The 21,337-nt window shown below is 38.4% G+C and overlaps 1 long non-coding RNA gene across 1 annotated transcript in view; it reads right to left on the bottom strand.

The window, feature by feature from the left end:
- The window catches only part of LOC121337802, a 327,956-nt gene extending 306,740 nt beyond the window's left edge, over positions 1-21,216 (bottom strand). Inside the window, exon 1 of the long non-coding RNA XR_005952946.1 lies at positions 20,995-21,216. This is a non-coding gene — a long non-coding RNA (uncharacterized LOC121337802). The remainder of the gene's footprint in view (positions 1-20,994) is intronic.
- Between the last annotated feature and the right edge of the window lie 121 nt (positions 21,217-21,337).

Genomic DNA, 21,337 nt, shown 5'->3' with positions numbered 1-21,337 from the left:
AATTTCTTGAAGTACTGAAAACAGAAACATGAAATCAAGATGGTCCTGCAAAATCAAGTGCTTTCTAATGAGGAATAATACTTCTGTTTAATCTAAAGATATGTTGAAAGAACTAAGCAAACTGCTGTAGGAAATACATCAAGAATAGCTATACACATCTAGCAAGAATCAAGAGCTTCGATGAGTTTAACTGGAATCAACATGTAAATTTTGCATAGCTTACATGTAAACAGTTATCCGTGGTCATTATTTTTGACAAGGGCTTTCTTAAGCAACAAAACCCACCAGATTCAAGACAGAACACCCAAACAGACCATAGTTAGCTGCTGGGATTAAATGGTCACTTGCTGAAACAAGCACTTAGTCTTCAGGAAGGTGTCATATCTTGCTTCCTTAAAGCCATTCATTTAACAAAAAATGTTATAACCTCTGAGTTAACTAACAAAACCAGTGAGGTACAAAAATCAATATTTATACACTGAAACTGAAAACTCAAGGGTTTCTACTGTGCTGAACAGCAGAATATAGGTCCTTCTTATAAACAATCCCTACTGAAAAAATGACAGCTCTGGCACAACTCACAGTAGGAAGGGGAAGAGGTAAGACATGTTTTTTGTTGCAGAGAAATGTAGCCTTGCTTTGAAGAATGCATGTCAGAGAGATCATCCTTTGAGCTTGCTCTAACAGAGCTATTTAAAATATTTCCATGCAGCCAGAGACCTTGTGATGGAATATGTTAGTGTTCAAAATGGTGAAATAAATAAGAGGGATTTCAACACTGAGCTTCCCCACAGAGTCAGAAACCTCAATGCTTCTGAATGTTAGCTCTTGGGGTGGATTTAGAAGGAGATATAAATGCTAGACTGAATAATGTTGAATGGCAATATCTTAGTAATGTTTTATATTTTATCCTGCAGTTAAACTTTCAGTAAAAAGGAAACTCAATATTACTTTAAAATTTTCAGAGGAGATTAGGCAGAAACAGATGAGACTAGCAGACTACCATGACTCATAATAAAACACCAGTAAAGCTGTCTGTGAGAAGCTCTACAATGAAAGTCAAAACCACAGAGGACTGTAACTACACTGGGCCTTGAATAAGGAAATTCAAACCTGATTCTCTACACAGAATACACAAGTGCATTCCACGCAATATCATTGCAGAGAAATAAAACACAGAGTGGCTACACGCATGCATGCATTTCTTGGTGTTGAATTTTGTGGAAACTGAATATCTAGGCAGACAGCAGATTGAAAACATCTCAGTTGTAACTAAGCACTTACCAAATACTGGCCTGGAACAGTCTTTAGTCTTCCTCTCATAGTATAAATAAATAAATAAACAAATCTCACAAGAGCAAGCTCAGGAGGAAAAAAAGCATCTCTATGGGGCACTCTTATTCATTAAGTCCCCCAATTCATGTGACTGTGACTACCCAACCTACTCTCCAACCAGCAGAAAATATGCCTCAAGTGTTGGAGGGACTCTCTAGGAACCCAAGCAGGATAGCAGCTCTCCTTGAAGGAAATGATAATGAAAATACATTAAAATGTCTCCTACACTCTTCCATACACAACTGTATTCTTAAACCAAAGAAAATAAGGCACACTGAAGATAATGTTTATTACACAACAAATAGCTGAGACCAGGGCATGTCTCAAAAGGTACCAACTCAGTCTAGGTATAATTTGCAGCAGCACATGTAAATAAAAACAATAATGAGCTAGAACAAGGCAACTAGGTTTTTGAGTGATCCCCCTGCATGTCCTTCTACTATTCCTGTTTGAAAGCTACTTTACTGAGATCTCAGCCTTTCTCTTAGGGATTATTCCAGTCTGTAGTCCAGGTCTGTAGCCTGCAATAAGTGACAGAGCACTGCAAGAAAGCAACAGATCTTTAACAAAGGACTGCTCACTGGACACTTCCAGAGGATTATCAAAAATCAGTAACCTCAAAATTGGTACTGGTCAAGACAGTGTGCCTAAAAAATAAGCATTGTAGGATCCCTTCAGAGTCACCTAACAGCACTTCTATTTTTCTTCATCCAAACTTTAGGTCATCTGGCATAAAAAATAATTACCTTATTTTTTTAACAAGCACTTGTTATCATCTTATTGCAAAAAGCTCCATACCTTCTTGGTGATTTCTCATGGGCAGCTCCTCACAGTACTGACACCTTCCTTACAGCACAGCCAACAAACTCTAACTAACTTCTCAATCAGCCAACCTACTCTTTTTCAATACCCATCCTAATTGGACCTAGCTGTGGCCTATTAAGGGCAGGCCTGTTCCTAATTCTTGGTAATTAGTGCAGCTGTAACTCCTTAGGGGTGAGATTACCTTCACCACTATCTCTGTTCTCCTACATTCCATCCGTCCACAAGCACTGCCTTCTTTTCTGCTTAGAACACCACATAAAATCTAAGTTTTGTATTTTTTCCATATATCTCTCTGTATGAACACATATATAACAACTTAATGAGACTCTCATTCTGTGAGTCCCCGCTGCCTGCTGGCATATAGTTCTATTACACTCAAAATATTTAGTGCTTTTTTTTCCTTATTGTTTGCAAGCCTTGTATTTCATTCAGCTCTCTGTCACAGCTACAGATAAGATCCAAGGAACTTTTGGTGTCTACTAACAGGTGCCCAAAAATATGTGTAGCTGGGGTTTTGGCTGCTCATCCTTCTTATGCTGATCATGTCGTGCTATGACAACATTCTGCCACATCCTGCTCCTGTGGTGCTGTGGCACAAGATTGAATACTTTGTTTCAGAAACTCATTTCAACAGAAAAATACCTTGGAGATCAACACTCCATGCCCACCTCCACCTGCTTTTTCTTTCAGCCCGTGCTGGCAAAAAAACTTGCTTCCCATGAAAATATCTGACCAAAAAGATTTTCTAGTGTTAATCAAAGCCTACAAACTTGCACTTGGAAGTAACTGGTTTTCCCACATGTGATTTGAAATGTATTTACTCTGATTAATTTCTCTGGCTTGACTAGATCTTCCATGATGCTGTTTGCCATCAGATTCCCATGATCCCCTAGATAAGGAAGACGGTCTCTCCTTACACAAGGTTGGTCAGGACTGGTTGGTCGGGAAGTCAAGTTCATAGAAAGATGTAAGCCCCCTGAACTTCCAGCCATTGAAACAAGATGCCATGGAAATATCTCTAAGCCGTCACATTTTAGGTTTTAGCTACCTTTGCACTTTTTGACCATCAGCTTCTGATTCTTATTTCTTTTTTCTTTTTTTTTTTTTTTTTTGTTTTTTTTTTTTTTTTTTTTTTTTTTTGTGGTTTTTTATTTTTTTTTTTTTTTGTTGTTGTTTGTTTGTTTGTTTTTGTTTGTTTTTGTTTTTTTTTTAGATTTTATTTCTGAAGAGTGATTATTTTTGAAACAAGGAAGTGATTTGAGCATAAAAAGTGCCTCCTGTTATGCTTTTGGTCTTGTACCATTGCCTGGGGACTTGAGAAGGGCAGAAAAGAAATTGCCTGTATATATGGTCTTTTGGGCTGATGAGGCAAGCAGGACAAACGAGAATGGAATGCATCTTTGCTGCTGAAATACCATTCTGTACTTAATTCAATTTTGCTTGTATATCAAGAGTGATTGAGAAAGGATATGCAAAAAGTCTTGGTGTGTGCCCAACATGAACAAGTCTGTGGAGTACCAGTGAATTCAAAATGTTCCTCATTCTTCCTAATGTTCTTTTAGACACTGCAATCACTGATAAAACTTGTACCAGTCCCAACATGAATAATGCATACATCAAAAGTTAGTCCACAAATGAACACAGCATACTGCATAAAAGCCAATGACCCACTGAGAAGGAAAAATCATCTAGAAGGATAAGAAAGGAATTTTATATAGTTCTCTCTTATGAGATCCTCCCTAGAACCATATATTTCAGTTCAGCAGAAATTAAACTTTAAAAACCCCTCAAATACCCATAAAGAGAACACCATAAGCAAACCTGCTAGGGAAAATAAATGTAACTTCAGCTCAAGGTGATCTAAAGTCTCTCATCATTCCAATCCGATTTCTTTGATTTTTAGGTGTTTGCTGTTGGGAAAACAAATAAATGACAATAACTTGTAGCTCCCTCTCCTTCTTTTCTTTCTAATTCCTCCCTACATCCTGGAACAAAACCACTTTCCTTTGATTATTTGGAAAATTCCTAATAGTTTCTGGAAATAATATAAAGACTAGGCTTTTTATAAATTTGTGGATACATATAAATATTCTATATACTATTCTACCATCATCATTTGTGATGAAAACAATAAAAAATACTTTTGTAGTTACACTGACCATTGAGTTAACAGCCTACATAAATAATTGGATTAGGCAGAGAGTAACATTGTAGAAGAAATAAATTTAAATCCAGTGGTATATCAAGCTGTATGTCTATAAATGTATGTCAGCATCATACTGCTTCATCATTTCTTTGGAAAGATTTGGATAAGAAAAATTCAAAATAACAACAGATATTCCGAAGTACACCTTCATCTCAGGTTGCTACATTTCTCCAATTTCTGATATTGGATTTTGCTTTCATAAACATTTCATTAGCATATCTGAAGAGCTGCTCTGCCTCTTTGCTGTTCAACAATAGCATAGCATGAACAGATAATTTGACATGTGAAATAGAGTTCCATCTCCCACAACACTTTAACCTGGCTTTAAGATATTTATCTATTCTCTGAAACATTCTGATTGGTTGATAATAGGGAATTTCATGTGCCTGACTACCTTTCACTTCCTTCAAAACATAGACATTTTTGACACAATTTCTTTTCTTTAAATTAAATTCCACTATGCTTTATTTTCAGTGCCCTTAAAGTTCCTTGTGCTGGAATTATTTATTAACTTAAATGAGGTCTAAGGAGAACAAGATCTCGCTCTCTACACTCTCCACCAAGCCTAATAACTTTCTTCAGAAAGCTGCAATAAATTATAGTTCCATGACACCAAAATCCTGCTGTGTGTTGTCGTGGAACACACATGATATTTGTTGAAACTAATCATTTTCCATGAAATATTCAGTGAATAGATAAATTAAAATCAGCAACAAGAAATGCTAATCTTACTTGTACACTTCCAATTAATTCTTCCCATAAAAACAGCTACTTTTTTGAGCAGAATGCTGTTCAACTGGATGAATTCCAACCACTCCAGTAAGAAGGGCCTTGGTTTCCAGTGCTGTGTGTTGCCCAGTTAAACAAGTTGCACTTGATCATTGTATCACAGCAACTGCTTTTAGTCCCAGATTAACAAGTTTCCCTCTAAAAATATATGGCTATCACTGGGCCACTAAAACTAATTTAAAGCTGTTAGTCCTGATTTTCACTTTCTCTGTTAAAAACTCATACATTGAGAGCCTACCTGGAATAAAGGGACTTAGCACTAGGGCTGCTGGCTATTCTCTGTGGTTGGAGCAACTGAAGGCCTCTTAGGAGACTCCTGTAGGAGACAGTAGCAATGGTCTCAATGGTCTGTTCTACAGAAGACAAAAAGATGGTCTTGTGCGCTGTAGAACAATGCACTTGCAGGATCTAAATCACATGAAACTGCACATGAAACTGCACATGAAAGTGGCATTTGCAAGCAGGCAGCCCATTCAGGTAAGGCATGTCCTGCCTGTACAAAATTTGCTAAAATGGTATCAGATTGTTCCAGCAGAAGTGAAAGAGTTAAACAGAAATCTTGTATAAATCAAACTTTGCAGGAATCACTCTGTTACAACAGATTGTGGAGCACTATTTTTTCCCACTCTTTGTGATACAAGCACCCTAGGCAAACTTTCTAATTAGAGCAGCAGATGTATGCAGTGCCATGTCTCTCTGAAGTTATTATGCCCAAACCAAATTTTGTCACCAGCAGCCAATAATTCGTTTGTCTAGTAAGGGCTTGAAGTGGCCGTATCAATTATTTAAAAACATACTAAGAGGAGGAATCCATTTAAAATCTTCTGGGAAGCCCAGTTATAAAACAGTGCATGCTCAGGTTTCATTCACAATATTGTCTTTTTAAAAATACAATATTACTAATTAAGGCTTAGTGCATTAGGCCATTAGTACTTGAGTGATTTATGACAGCATAATGATCTTGTTTATAATTTTTGCCTTAATTTATGGGATACCACAAAAAAACAAAGGGAAAAAACCTAAGCAATTTGCAAAACTGAAACTCATCCAAAAATTGCTTGCAGTAATTTCTCCTGAAAAGTGACTTTACTGTGTGTAAGTGCTATGCTGGTAAGAAAATGCTTCCTATCAATAATTAAAGGATAATGAAAGTTTCATGTGTCAGAAGACATCCTCAAAACATGACTAGAAAAAAGTACATTCCTTTTCATTCAGACCATCCATGTTTTAAACCTCAAAATAACACCCTTCTCAAAGAAGCACTTAAAATAAACTATTTAGTGATATACATGACTATTCAAAACTCACCAGAAGCTGTAATAACAATGCAAATTAGCACAATTCTAAGAAAAGTTGCAGCAGAAAACAAAGGTCTGTACAGTGCCAAGCATCCCTGCATGCTGTGGTTAGCCATGAAGGGTGTGGGTGGTTATCATGTCAGGGTTATGAACAAAATCACTACAGAGAGGGTCTACAAGCTTCTGTTGATTGCAAGTCCCAGCTGTCTAAGAAGGTCCAGCCCTTGTCCGACCCCTCTAGTTGGAGCATGCCAAGGGTCTGGAGCTGTCAAGCTTGGAGCCCATCACAGACAATCTGCATCTCCTCATCTGTACAGAAACACTTCCGAAAGAATTTCTAGGGAGTGGATTGTATTTTGAGCTTCACATTCTCCTAGCAGTTGTGGTTGATATTAGCGAATGTACATGAGAGCTACAGGAGATGGGAGGAGGGAGGCAAGAAGCACATTGCTAACAGCGTTTCAGAAAAGCTGTCTAAAAGTAATAGTAATTCTGCTCTCTGATTTGAAATATCCACATCTAAGACTGACAAAGGCAGAAGCTTAGCAGGATTTTCAGAGAGATCTTCGGTGCAAAATCCTCTTTAATGCTGACGGAAGTTAGTGAGAGATGCTAGAATGGGATTTTCCAAGAAGTCTAAGTTTTTGGACAGCTTATCCTCCTGCTTCCTCAACTTTAGTTGTTATTGAACTGCACTGTCATCACACTATGTGAGAGCACTTATACTCACAGGCAAGAGGACTAAACAAGCAGCAGCATTCCTCAGGAGAAAACAGGTCCTCTGCTGCCAAGAAGGAACCTTCACCACAACTTTGCTGCTCTGAGAGTTTGCAAACCATCCTGCAAGTGAGATCTGGTATGTTGGGTCAAAACATCAGCTGAACAGCAGAAAGCCAGCCCTTGAAACACATGGGTGGGTCTGAATGTAGTTGCTGTGAGCAAATTGCAGCCAGGACATTTGAAGGCAAGCCTGTCACATTGCTAAAACACTACTGAAGTGCAAACTCTGCATGATTCCAAATGGATGCTGGGCTTGGCATGAGGCTACTAACTGCGACTGAGGAGGTATCTGCTTAAAAAAATAACTGAAGTCATTGTAGTCTGAATAATTAACTAAACCTCTAACTAAACATTTTAAATGGTTTAATATTACAGAACTACTTTTCTACATATCACTCAGGTGGCAGTTTAGAGCAACATCTGGATTGATGGAACCATTCATATAAAAAAAAAAACAAACTCAGTTTTGTGGTGACAAACATTTAATTAGCATTAAATTCTCTTGGTCAGTCTCCCTATTTCTGGCTATCAAATGGGCAAATTAGGTTGGAGTCTCCTATATCCAAAGGCCATAACTCTGGAGGGAACCAGAAGCACTTTCATGGATTTTTCTCTAGTGTCTTGTTGCTAGAATTGAAGTTAGAATTGTTGTGTGGCAAACTCACTCTCTTCTAACACTGAATATAAGGATTCCCTTTGATCTCCTGATCTTCCAGTAGAGTCTGTCATCCCATGTCTTTGCTACTCAGAGACCTTGGAGTCTCTAACCCCCTCTCCACCTCTTCTTGCGCATTTAATTAATCTGTAACTACAGCTGCTATTTTAAAAGTACAGCCTCATCTTGTGATAAGCTTATTTCACCACATTTTGAAACACAGGTAACTTCTGTTCAGTAAATTCAAAACTCTCTTCAGCAGTCTCTCTGTTTAGCAGGCCGTGGTACACAAGTACTCTTGGTAATGGAGTTGCAGCAATTAGGTCTGGAACCATCTGAAGATGCCACCTGTTTTTCAATACTCAACTACTTTGATCAATCTTTACTACGTAGGAGCTTGGCATGCCGTTACAGGACACAGCTGGTATTTCCACATTCTTGCACTCATCCAATTTTATCATTAGTTGATTACTAAAGTCAAGTTGAAAAAACCTTGGTATACATCATCCCTCTTTGCTCCTCCTCCCCCCCCCAATACTCCCCAGAAAAGCTAAAAATCTCTGATTTTCCTTTGCTTAACTTCATCTCTGTTGCCCTATCATATTTCCTTTTTTTTATTTTTTTTTTAATTTTATTTTCCCCTCTCAAGTTATGGAAGACCTAATATTTTCTAAAGAAGGTAAGAATTAATTTGTAGTTAATGTAATTTTATTGATAAAAAGGTTGAATTTCTGGATTTGCTTTAGTCGTGTAAAAACAATCCCTGAATAATGAGATGCCATGCACAGTTTGAAAACTCTTTTGACAAGGCTTCAGTAATAACTCCAAACCATGGGCCCTATGCTGCCCCATGAAATACAAAGCTCTTACAGGTTATTTTTTATTACATTATTTGCTATGACACCTCTCCCTGATGTGCTGATTCTTACCATAGCAACAGCATGTGGAAAAAGAAATTTGAAATCAAAAAGCATCCGAAGCATCCCAGGAAAACAGATCAGACACTGCCATAACATATAATTATTATATTTTTTCCAGACCTACAATTAATCTTTTAATAAAAAAAAAAAGTGTGGGCTTTTTTTTCTGGTTTTTATTTCTTTTCTTTAATAACAGCAACATAAACAACACTTCTGTGTGCACTGCTGCATTCTTTTAAGCATAAACATCCTAGATTGATGAACACAGTGCTAAGGACTCTAGGCTCCTTCCCAGCCCCAACCTTTGTGCACACGCACACTGGAAATCCATTCCCCTAGGTGGATTTTGAATCCCTTCCATGCCCAGGTTTGCAGGACAAATATGACTCAGAGCTGACTCCTACAAACACTCAAAACCGCAGCCCTGCTAGGTTAAATGGGACAAATCCAGCAAGGGAAGTTATTTGCCCACATAGGTATACAGAAATCTTAATGCTGTGACACACACCCTTCTCCAGGAAGAGGACATCTACACCAGGATTAAAGGTGGCTCATTACTAATGGATTAATGCCTTGCAGATAACATGCATAGTCATTCTGCAGGCAAGGCAAATGTCAACGGCCCCAGGAGAAAGCTCAAAGGAGTTTTTGGTGTTGGGCAGCTGATATGAGTTACAGTTCCAGCTGCTTCATTCACTGTGGAATTTTACTGTTTCAGATACTGCTTCTTGTAGTAGTATTATAGCATTGACAGAGTAAATACAACTTATTGTGGTATTTAAAAAATACCTGTATCTTATCCATCCATGTGAAATTTCCAACAGAAAAATAATGACAAATAATATGCAAAGAAATAGGGTTTTTTTATAAATTAAAAAGGCAATAATTCCATTTTAGGCAAATACTAACTCCTTGTATAACATAATAACATATACAATTGCTTAAAATATTTCACACATAGGGGACTATGACTTTAAAGTTGCAAATGATGTAAAGCTTCAATGTCATGACTTTACTCCTTGATTTTTGAGAAAGAACAGAAATAGAAGACTGAAAATACTGTGTATGGACAGAATGTTTTACTTGGAAGGAACCTAAAATGATCATCTAGTCCAACTGCCTGACCAATTCAGGGCTGACCAAAAGTTCAAGCACATCATTGTCAAATACCTCTTAACACTGACAGGCTTGAGGCATCAATCACCTCTACAAGGAGCCTGTTCCAATGTATGGCCATCCTCTCAGTAAAGAAATGTTTCTTCCTATCTACTCTGAACCTTTGCTGGTCCAGTTTTAAACCATTCCCATGTGTCCTGTCACTAGGTACCCAGGAGAAGAGCTGAGCACCTCCCTCCTCAAGTTCTCTTCTTAGGAAGCTGTAGAAAGGTCACCCTTCAACCTCCTCTTCTCCAAACTAGACAAGCCCAAAGTCCTCAGCTGCTCCTCACAGGATATATGTTCCAGCTTTGATGCCCTCATCTGGATGCATTCAAGAACCTTCACATTTTTCTTAAACTGCAGGGCCCAGAACTGCACACAGTGCTCAGGGTGAGGGCATGCCGACATTGGTACCTGCAGCTTTTTGAAAGCTATTTGAAATAAATTCTTGAAAACATAAAAATGCCAGCCACTTGTATTTCCTGTCCTCTATTTACATTATACTTCAAGGATCACAAATAAAAAATACATCTTCCCTTTACCAGTAATTTTAAAACCAGAAGATGTGCTCAGAATCAAGTCAGTAATTTCTGGCTTCCCAAATGAAGTACTTATGAGTAACAGAGTGCCAAAGCTACATGAAATCCAATGCATTCTTCATTAAGAGTATTAGATAGTCCAATATTAAAATAACTTTGCTTAGAGCATAATGGCTACCTCCCATTTGAAAGACTAAGGGTTAGAATATTGCATCTGTGTAAATGTTAAGAACACAACTCTCACCAACTGAAATTTAATCCAAAGGGGAAACAGGACTTTTTTTCAAACTACAAACAAAGATTCTTTCTGTTTTACTTGAACTATTTATAGTGAGAAACCAGAACTAAGCCAAATGAAAATGAGTCTGCAAAAAACCCCGTGGAGCAATGCACACTGGAAGATCAAACCTCCCAAAAGAGAAATGTGGGTAAGGCTCTTGACATATCATTTACACTCTGAAGGTCAGCAGTGAAATTTGGTTTAAGGTTAGTCATCCATAAATGGGGAGCACGATCAGAAACCTATTGTGCCTAACTCTACACCGTCATCTATCCTCCACAAGAACTTAGCAGTCATCACTATAGCTGACCTCTGTCCAGCAAGAACTTTGCTTTTTAAGTCCAGCACTCTGAGTCAGTAAACATCTTACATTGAAGCTCAAGTACAACTGCTCAAGTAGTCCAAAAACAAAGCAATAAAAGCAGGCCATGAACATATTTAAGAGGAAAAGAAACCAGAAAACTGGAACAGCCTTCAAATGGAGTATGGGAAGTAAGAAACTCCCTAAATAGTTATAAGAAGGAGTTTGATCAGTACATGAAAGGAATTGCATGACATCTTGGCTGCAAAAGCAAGGGACTGAACTGCATAACCCAGAAGAATCAGTCATATCTTCTTATGAGCATGGAATTCTCTATAGGTATGTTTAAAGGAAGAAAATAAAGTCTTTAAAAAATGTTATAAAAAGGCACCAGAACCCACAGAACATGATCAAAGAAAAATCTAAGATAATCATCTAGCACTTATGATTTCTTAGACTTTCAAAATATTTTATTTAAGTAAGTTAGCTAAAATTTTTAAAAATACATCTTTTATTCCAGTCTAGACTGCATGACATCATCTGCCTGCATCTTATTTCTCACAGGGCTGGGTAAAGTGCTTTTTTTCAGCCCTCTCTTCTAAAGAATGGAATCCATAATGTGGTTGAGCATGTGTCTGTGTATTTCTGCATAATCTAATGTCCCCATTTAATATTTTAAAACAAATCATTAAAAAGATAACCAGTAAGACCTTGGAGCTTTATATTTCATTCATTACAAAACATATTCTAATCTTTCCTCCTTTTCTCTGAAGGCATTTCATTCTGAATTTACTTTTATCCTTCTACATAGTTTCTTCTTATTGCAAGAGAAACTTGAATCATGCATTACCATTTAAAAGTAAGCATAACATATTCTGTATATGTATGGCACAGTGCAGGTGCAGCTCTGAAATAAAAGGGGCAGAAAAATGTTTTGTTTGGGAGCCATAAACACTGGGTTAATAAAAAGTCAGTATGGAATATGCTGGAGGTCTCTGACGGAGATGCACGTGAAGGATGTGAGAGGGAAGCCTGAAGCTTCCAGCGGGACTGCTGAGCACTGGACTCTGTCATTCATAACACAAGGAGGTGAAATAAGCCCCAGGTCATGGCTCAGCAGGGGTCATGAGGGACAGGGTAGCTGCTTGGGAGGAGTAGGAAAAATGCCCTGCTTGATCATGTAATTAAAGACTGCATCAGCAGGTGTGCCCATGAATTAAATACAAAGACAACATAAATACTCTCTTTTTGTGACTTATAAATGCTTTATTTTGCCTCTTAGATGTTTTTAACATCTTTTTTCCCTTTGCATGCAGCCATTTTAACTGCTCACTCTAAGTACTGTCCCAGGTGGCTTCTTCCTTCCATTGTGTTACCACTCTATGTCTTCCTAGCCAGACTCTCTTCTAAATAATTTATAACTCAGAATCTCACCAGGACTTTCAGACCAAGAGCACAGATCCATTGGCAGCAAAGTCAATTTTATGCTGCCTTTTCCTGCGCCTCCCCTCCCCTGTGCCTTGAGGCACCTGTAGTGTTAATATGAGCAGTTAGTCAGATGGATCAAGGACCTGGCTGGGCTAAATTTTTATTTTTTTTATATTACCAGTTGCAGCACACTATTCAGAGGAAAGAAGGCGGATTGTGCAGGACTCCCTCTGAAGAAGCAGCTGGAATTTAGACCAACTTAAGCTGTTCTTGAAACTATACTTTAAACTGACAGTGTACAGCTCCCTTTCAGCCTGCAATTTCACCTTCTAACATTAGTTGTGCTTTCTTCCAATCCAGCCTCCAATCTCTGATATTTGTTATGTGCTTTTTATCTCACATTCTGTTAAATCTTATTAATCCCATCCCAGAGCAATGCTTTTCCCTCTTCCATCCTCTCTTAAAGACTCCCTCACACTTACTTTTTTTTTTTTTTAATTTTTGCTTATGCAGGTACTTTGTTACCCTTTAAAATTTTCTTTGGTTCTATACATTCTACTATCCCTGATTCTGCCTCACATTGCTTAAACCTCTAGGATGTACTTGTATGTGTCACACACAAGCAAAATCTGCATGAGAGTGCAAATTTAAAGTTGCTTTTAAGATTTCAGCCTTGAAGATCAAGCGTGAGTTTGCCTTTGCAATACATACTGGAAAGATCTCACAGGAGTGAAGGATCTGATATTATCCATATGGCACTGCAGATTTCACCTTCAAACTCGAAAGAATCAAAATCCTCCTCTTCCCAGATTCTTCCGTATTGCCAGGCAGGAGAATTCTGCCAATCCCAAATGCTAAGACAGGCACCTATCCCCACTCAAATGCAGCTTTAAAACTAAGCTGGTGGCTAGGAACAGTCACATTTACAATTCTTTTCTAGTCTCTATCCCACATTACCACTGAAAAATAACTGTAAAAAAAGAGAAGGAAAATAAATTACCTTCTCCTGATCCATTACTGCTGCTTAGTATTTTGTCTGTGCACTACAGAACCCAAGGATGGGGGTCGCTGAGATGACTAATTGATGTCTGTGACACAGACACATAGAATGGTTTGGGTTAGAAGGGATCTTTAAGAGCATCTAGTTCTAATCCCTGTGCCATGGGCAGGGATGCTCAAAGACCCATGCAACCTGGCTTCAAACACTTCCAAGGGCAGGGCACCCACAACTTCTATACATAGCCTGTTCCAGTGCCTTACCAGGGTCTCATCTCTGACATGCAAAGAGCAACCAATGAAGTATCCACCTGCTTCTAGAACTCATAAAATATTTTTATATTAGGTGAAAATCCAAATACAGACAAAATAATTTCTTGCACGTAGATGGACAGCCAGAAACATACAGCTAAAAGACTATATTTTTTATCATGTAGAATTAATATATTTAAAACATTGCTATACTTAACATATGCTTTATTTAGACCTCAGATTTTATAAAGAAGTCTCCATTTATTTCATCCTGTGATGGAATCAAGCAGTCGTGTTGCAGAAATCAAATGAAAGTGCCAAGGAATTTTGGTTTAGTTAGGCAGACTGCCTGAAACATGAGCCATCTCATACAAGATAAGATTCTCTGAAGTAATAATAATAGATACTTCACACCTTCCCTGTTGTCAGTGTTCTACCAGCCTGTTTAGAGTCTCTCGCTTAGGCAAGAAATCCTACTGAAGTCAAGAAATGATTTAACAGGAATAGGAATTGCTGAATTTAGCCATAGCTCTGCTATCCCATTTTACAGGTAGGAACAGCATCGCACAAACCCCACGTTCAGTGCCACTCTAGGGGATGTTTCTAAGACCTGCAATGAGAACTCCTGAGACACTGACCATGGCTCTATAATAGTTAAGTGAAAGCAAAGACTTAACTTTGAACTTCCATACTCTTATAGCCTAAGCTGTTCGCCATTCAATACTATAAGGCAAAATGTATAAACCTTATCAAAATGAAACACAAACGAAACAGAACACACTTCTCCATTTATATCACAACAGGAGAAGGAGCCATTCACATCCTTATTTAAATACAAGTATTTACATTTGTTAAGTTCTACTTTTCTGTTCCTGTTACAGCCTCAGCTGGGTTATACAAATTTGAAACCTGATCTACTCTGAGGTGTGCCTGGAAGACGGCCATCACAGGGCTTGGAACCAGATGATCTTTAACATCCTTTTCAATCCCAAGTCATTCTGTGGTTCTGTGATTCTACAAAATTTCATTAAGTTTCTGCACTGCTGATAAACACTCGGATTTTGTCTGGCAAGGAAGTCCAAAGAAGCTTGGAAGAACATCATGGCCAGGTACTTGTCTTCTCCTTCAGAAAGACAGGCTTTTTTGTTTATCCTGAAGGGTTTTCTAATCCCACCTCAGGATCCTATTTCCTTCCTGGTTCACATTCCCTGTCTTTCACCACATTGTTTTTGAATACTGGTGTACTCAAGGTTACTGAGGCAGAAATCATGACCTAAAGATATTGCCTGAAACCCCTAAGGTTGGCTTGTAAATGTTTTATGAATTCACCAGGTGAAAGAATGGCAATGGTATGACTGGTAAGAGAATCATACAGTCATGGTGCTTTATTCTACTAGAGCTCAAAGAACACTAACATTTTGATTTGCATAAAATTTTCAAATTTTGATTGCAGATTAAAAAATCTTTATGGGAGCTCCAGATGCCTCATTACAAAAGATACTGTTGTATGTAAAGTGCCAGTATGTTTGAAACAGACTATGCCACTATATACATGTGCTGGTTTTAACTGGGATAGAACTAATCTTCTTCACAGGAGCCAGCATGGGGCTGGGGTTTGGATTTTTCTTGGAAACAATGTTGATAACACAGGGATATTTTGGTTTCTGCTGACCAGTGCTTGCACAGCGTCAAGGCCTTTCCTGCTTCTCACCCCACCCCACCAGTGAGGAGGCTGGGGGGTCACAAGAATCTGGGAGGGGACACAGCTGACCTCAACTTATCTAAGAGGAGCTGGGGGAAGAAGGAAGGACAAGGGTGTTCAGAACGATGTGTTTGTCTTCCTGAGTCACTGTTAGGGCAGACAGAGCCAGGTTTCCTGGGGGTGACTGAACACCTGCCACATCAGAGCAAGTGATGCTTTTCTTGTGTGTGTGGCTTTTGCTTTACCTGTTAAAATGTCTTTGGCTCAAACCACGAGGTTTTCCTTTTACTCTTTGGATTCTCTGTCCCATCCTGCTGATGGGGCAGTGAGCAAGTGGCTGTGTGGGGCTTAGTTGCCATCTGGGGTTAAACCACAACAACATGTCACTTATATTAATGAAATTTTATATTAACTACTATTAAATAAGAGGACTAACTTCCCATCAGACTTCCAGGGTTGGCCCTAAAGCCTTACTATAAACTAAGTACTTTTTAAAATGCAAAAAGTACTTTTTAAAACACAAAAGAGCCTGTCAAAGATTATTTATAATAAATCCTTCTGCAACTATTTTTAAGTAAACCAAGTGTCAATTTGTAATCAAGAAATGTATAGTCCTAAGCCATCTACACCTCAAAAGGCCAAATGAATTAATTAACTAAGTATTTTTTCTGTCATTTATAGAAGACAAGCATTTTGCTTCCTTGGATTAAGTGTTCACAGCATCAAAATATATCTAATGCATAGATGACAAAGTCAGATGTTGCAAGATCCATAATCAAAATTATTGAATTTATACTCCTTGTTAAAAGCCTTGCTGCTACCAGGAATCAATAGTGCATTATATATATCGCCCTCTAAACAAAATTTAAGTTTTGTCACCGATACAATGGCAGTGCTGGAACAGGTACCCATCTACCAGCATGGAGTTGCAGCAGGGGATTGAGTAGGAGGAACTGCCTCACACCCCACATTAACCTGTAATTACTTGGGCTGCTCCTAGCAGATTCTTTGGGACATGAGTGATCACTGGGACTTACAGTAAAACTCATTCCAAAAATGCATTCCCTCTGAATTATGTTTAAAAAGGTGTCTCTCCTCATGAGACATGAAGTACCATATTTATATCAAGCAAATTTGGAACATTTTACCTCCAATGCCACAGCTCTCCTTGCATTTGGTTGGAATTGGTGGGGCAGGTACACTGCGTTGTCTAAAGCTAACAATAACATTCTTTTCCCTTTCCTACAAACACTTTCTGCACACAAAACAATCTCCAGCCTACGCTGACAAGTAGGGTATAATAGCTGGATGCAAATTTGGGGAAAACTGGAGTAAATAAAAACATACCACAAAGAAACACTGTAGCTGGAGACCCCTCTCCAGAATTACTTTTCACTTGGCCTCCTACAAACAGTAGTCATCAGAGAGCTGTGTTAGTGCTACCAGACTGTAAATAAGTCGTCCTTATCTAATAAAGGGAAAACCAAGCAGCCTGAAGAATGCAAACCCTAAGACAGAGGAGTTTATACTGTTAAGGGTGAAGGAGCACTTTGCTCTCTTAGCCCTGAACAACTCAGCCACTGCAGTCCCAGATTATTAGACTGCCCCTGCTTTGCAGAGAGCCATCCCCTTCCTTTCCCTGCCATGCCTGAGCACTTGTTACCTCTGACACTCATCCACGTGCACCAAGACTAGGAAGGGAACTGCTGGTAGATCTGTTCAGCATCTGGCTCTTCAGAGTAACAAATTTCCCAGGAGGAAAATACTAATTTTCTTCTATGCACAAGCAAGTACAACAGAAGAAAAATACCTATTTTATTATAAAGACTGTATTTCCAGCAGACAAAATGCAAATAGTCATCTTTGCTTAAGGTAACATCATTCATCTAAACACCTTAAAGTTACAAATATACACTCAGATGGAAACACATACACATATATAGTACCATTTTCAACTGGTAAAGAAAGAGGTATCTAAAGAGAAAAATGGATTAATATTTTCAGATGCTACTGATTTTTAATGTATATTGCAATTGCATTCTGCGTGGATACAGACAAAACCATTGCACCCCAACCCCAAAATTAGCAGGCAGCCCTGTGATAGTTCTCATTTACTTCGTTAAAAATCTAAGAAAGTCTGTCATCAATACAGTTTCCTTGGTAAGTATACCCAAATGAAACAGCAACTTTGCCCTGCAACAAAATGTCACTGAACATGATGGGTATTTCTAATTTAGGACAAGAAAAAATACACATGTTCTTCTATTGCGGAACCACCACATCCGCAGAATAAATACTCCTTTGACTAAGAATTTTAGACTCACGTTGCAGAATAACAAGGTGCAATAATACAAGAAAATAATTTCAGCTCGTTAGCAGTAGAGAGAAATCCCACCTTACTTTCACAGCAAAAAGGTCCACAAAGTTGGATCGACTACTGAACACTCCACTAATTTGTTTATAGAAGTTCACAGCTTTAAAAGACTTGTTTCAAAAACAAAACAAACACAAAACAAACAAACAAAAAAGGCTTTAGGAGTGAATAAATCCAAGGTTTGATGCCATATCCAAATCTCAAAATATAAGTTAAAGAGATGTTTAATCTAGGTTAGTACATTACAGAATAAGCTAAGTGTTGGTGTGCTGTCACTCATGCCAATGGGAACAACCCCCAGATCAAACTCAACATTAACCTTGCTTCAACACTGTCATATCCAGCTGAAAGCACTCCTGTCTTTCAGTTGTCATAAAAAATCCCCAAACACATGACTTGCTCTTTTTGTGTACAAACATTCCATCTTTTTTTTTTTTTCACCAACAGCTAAGCAACCAACTAAAGGTTCCTAGTATGTAGATTTTGAAGTGAGCACTGCTTTTCCAGAAATGGTTAAAGGACACAGGGAGAATTCTCTTTAAAGGCTCCTGAGAAAAACAATTTTAAGAGTTTTCCATTTCCTGATACATTTTAGTGTTGCTGTGGTAAAAGACAATATCTACCTGTAAACATACAATATGCTCCCGAAGTAAAATCTAAATAAAATGAGATCTGCTGTCAATGGCATCCTTTGGAAATATCCTAAATCCTGACATGGTGAGATAAAATATCAAGAAGAGTGCTGATCATAGGTAACTTCTGGTGACTTCAGTAGGAGTAGTGGATATTTCAGCCTTCTGTGGATTAAAATGAAGTGGCATGATTTTTATCTACTGAACAAGAACTGTTCTGTGCTACATGTGATTTTAACAGCAAACTCTATCAAACCAGAAAAATTGTATCACATTGCAGTGCTTACCAAGAAAATATGTTTAGCCAGCAGTCAGGGTTCAGCAGAACCGCAGATGACAAGCTAACATGCATCACCCACATTTATTTATCTAAACTGCCAGTGCACTGTGCTCGTTTTCCATCCCTTTTTCTTACCCTGCATCCCTTCAAGAATGATGTACACAGCACATCAGGTGTCTCTCCCCTCACAGCTATCAAGCATTAGGAATGTCACATCTCACTCAAAGCATGCTTCCCACTTTCACAATCAGCCAGCCACAGCAGAAAAAAAAATTCCAAGGCAAACTTGTGTAAAATATTTTAATTTAGGCTAACAAGAAATGATGAAATGTCCCTTGATAGCACAAGACTATTTTCATGACTGCTCATTTTTACTGAGTGTTATCTATGCAGCATGTGGAAAGACAGGATATTTTGGAATTGCATTAAGTAGACAGGAAACATTAATGTTCCTGTATCCATAAAGGCCTCCAAACACAGATTACAACAACCATTTTAGCTCATTTGTAAACTTTTAGATACAAAATGATTCAACCTGTTAGAAAACCATATATACCAAGTGCTCTTTCATGTACTTTGTATTTGTATTTTATAAGTAAATTCAAGTCTCGCAGCCAGACAAGTGTTAATACTTTTGAGCTAATATCTGAAACTGTGTACCACTGTGAAGCCAGTTTTCCTTACAAGTTCTTAAGCAAAATCGCCATTTGCTTTGAAACAAACAAGAGAGATGTGAAAAATCCATGAGAAAGAGCTAGAGGCTGTTATTTTGCTTCATATTAAGTGACACTTTGCAAATGGCACCCTGCAAGTTATGCCTTAACACCTTGTTAAAATGCAACTAAAATCTATATTACCCCGCTTCACACACACAGGTAAAATACATAATTGAAGGCACACTAAAAGACTTGGGGGAAATCCATGAAACATATAAATTACCTGATTGCCTCTGAATAATAAATCGTTTCCCAGCAAATTTATAATAGACTGTTTCACAGTAAAAACACATTTCTGCCATCAATAGGCACAGTTTTCTGAAGATTGAAAAACAGTCTAAAACAACTTTGGAATTGGGAAGTAAGCTGGACTCCAATGCTTCTGCTGGCTGACCAAACTGATAATGTTTCATGTGTCTTTTTCTCACTGAACACTAATATGTCACAGCAAACGATCCGTTTACTCTGGATCACAACTGTATTTTCCCCACTCATCCCTGGAATAACAGTGTCTCGGACTGCTGGAGGAACAGGAATGCTATCCCTTCTCATTAGCTGTAAAGTTTTCCTTTCCTGCACTCCTCTACTGAGAAGCCAGGAGAGGAATGGGAGCCATCACCTTGAAGGTGCCAGTAATGCTCTATGGAAAGATGTTCTGGAGCACAAGGGACTGAACTCTGTGGAGAGCTCTGTAGCTCTCCCGCATCCCTGACCAGTTTCTTCCTCAGCAGCCCCTGCTGTGCTCCTTGCTCTGTGCACAGGGACTCATCATCCCAGGAACACGAAATACAAATGCACTTTGCACACACTCACTCACTCTCAAGACACACGTGCACACACAGAGCTCCCTTGGCACTGCATGCAATTCATTCCAAGTCCCCTGGGTATTGCTTCAAAACAGAAACCAAGCATACACACAGAAGAAAAAAAAAAAAACAAAACACCAAAACAACAAACAAAACAAAAAACACCCACCACCAAATCCCAACCAAACATCCCACCAAAATATTTAAAAAAATAAAAATAAATAAACAACAAATAAACGACACAGGAAGGAGGAGGGAATGAGGAAGGGAGTGGGGGGTAGGACCAAGGAAAAAGGAGAAGCTTGGTTTTTTTCCTGCTGTTGCTGTGGCTCCCAAGCATGCAGCGCTAAGGAAGAGTAGTTCCCCACTTTCATCAGCTAGCTACATCCTTGGGATAAAAGGGAGCAGTCCGGAATGATGCTGAGGCTGCAGAAGGCAAAATAAGGCTTTGCCTGACTCCCCATGAAATTCTCTCCTCCACATCCCCTCCTCCCTAAAATCTGCCCAAAATGGGAAAAAAAAAAAAAAAAAAAAAAACCCAAAACCAATCCCGAAACCAAAATACCAATAAAAAACAACCAAAACCAAAAAAAAAAAAAAAAAAAAAAAAAAAAAAAAAAAAAAAAAAAAAAAAAAAAAAAAAAAAAAAAAAAAAAAAAAAAAAAAAAGAAAAAGAAAAAAACAACACACAAGGAAAAAAGTGATGAAAAGACACAACTCACCTTAACAAGGGGTGTTGGATGGGGTCAGAGAGGAGGAAGGGTATAAAAAGATCTATTTTTAGCAGAGGTTGTGACAGTATTGAAACACACAGACACAGGGTTTGGAAGCAGGGAGAAGAGTATAAAAAATGAGGGGAAGAGAAATTATCAAGAACGTGTAAGTCAGTCTGGCAGGAGAGAGGAGAATCCCCAAGAAAAAAAAAAATTAAAAGAAAAAATAAATTTTAAAAAAAAAACCCAAAAAACAACCACCGAAGCCAGGAGGAGAAGGAGGGAGAGCGTGGCGGTGCCGGGGCTGTGTTTTGTTTCTCTTCGCTGGGGGCGGGCGGAGGCGGCGGGGCGG

Source organism: Onychostruthus taczanowskii, unplaced genomic scaffold, assembly GCF_017590055.1.
Source record: "Onychostruthus taczanowskii isolate IOZ18803 unplaced genomic scaffold, ASM1759005v1 scaffold29, whole genome shotgun sequence".
In the NCBI taxonomy this organism is placed as follows: Eukaryota; Metazoa; Chordata; class Aves; order Passeriformes; family Passeridae; genus Onychostruthus; species Onychostruthus taczanowskii.
This window is presented reverse-complemented; position numbering and strand designations above follow the sequence as displayed.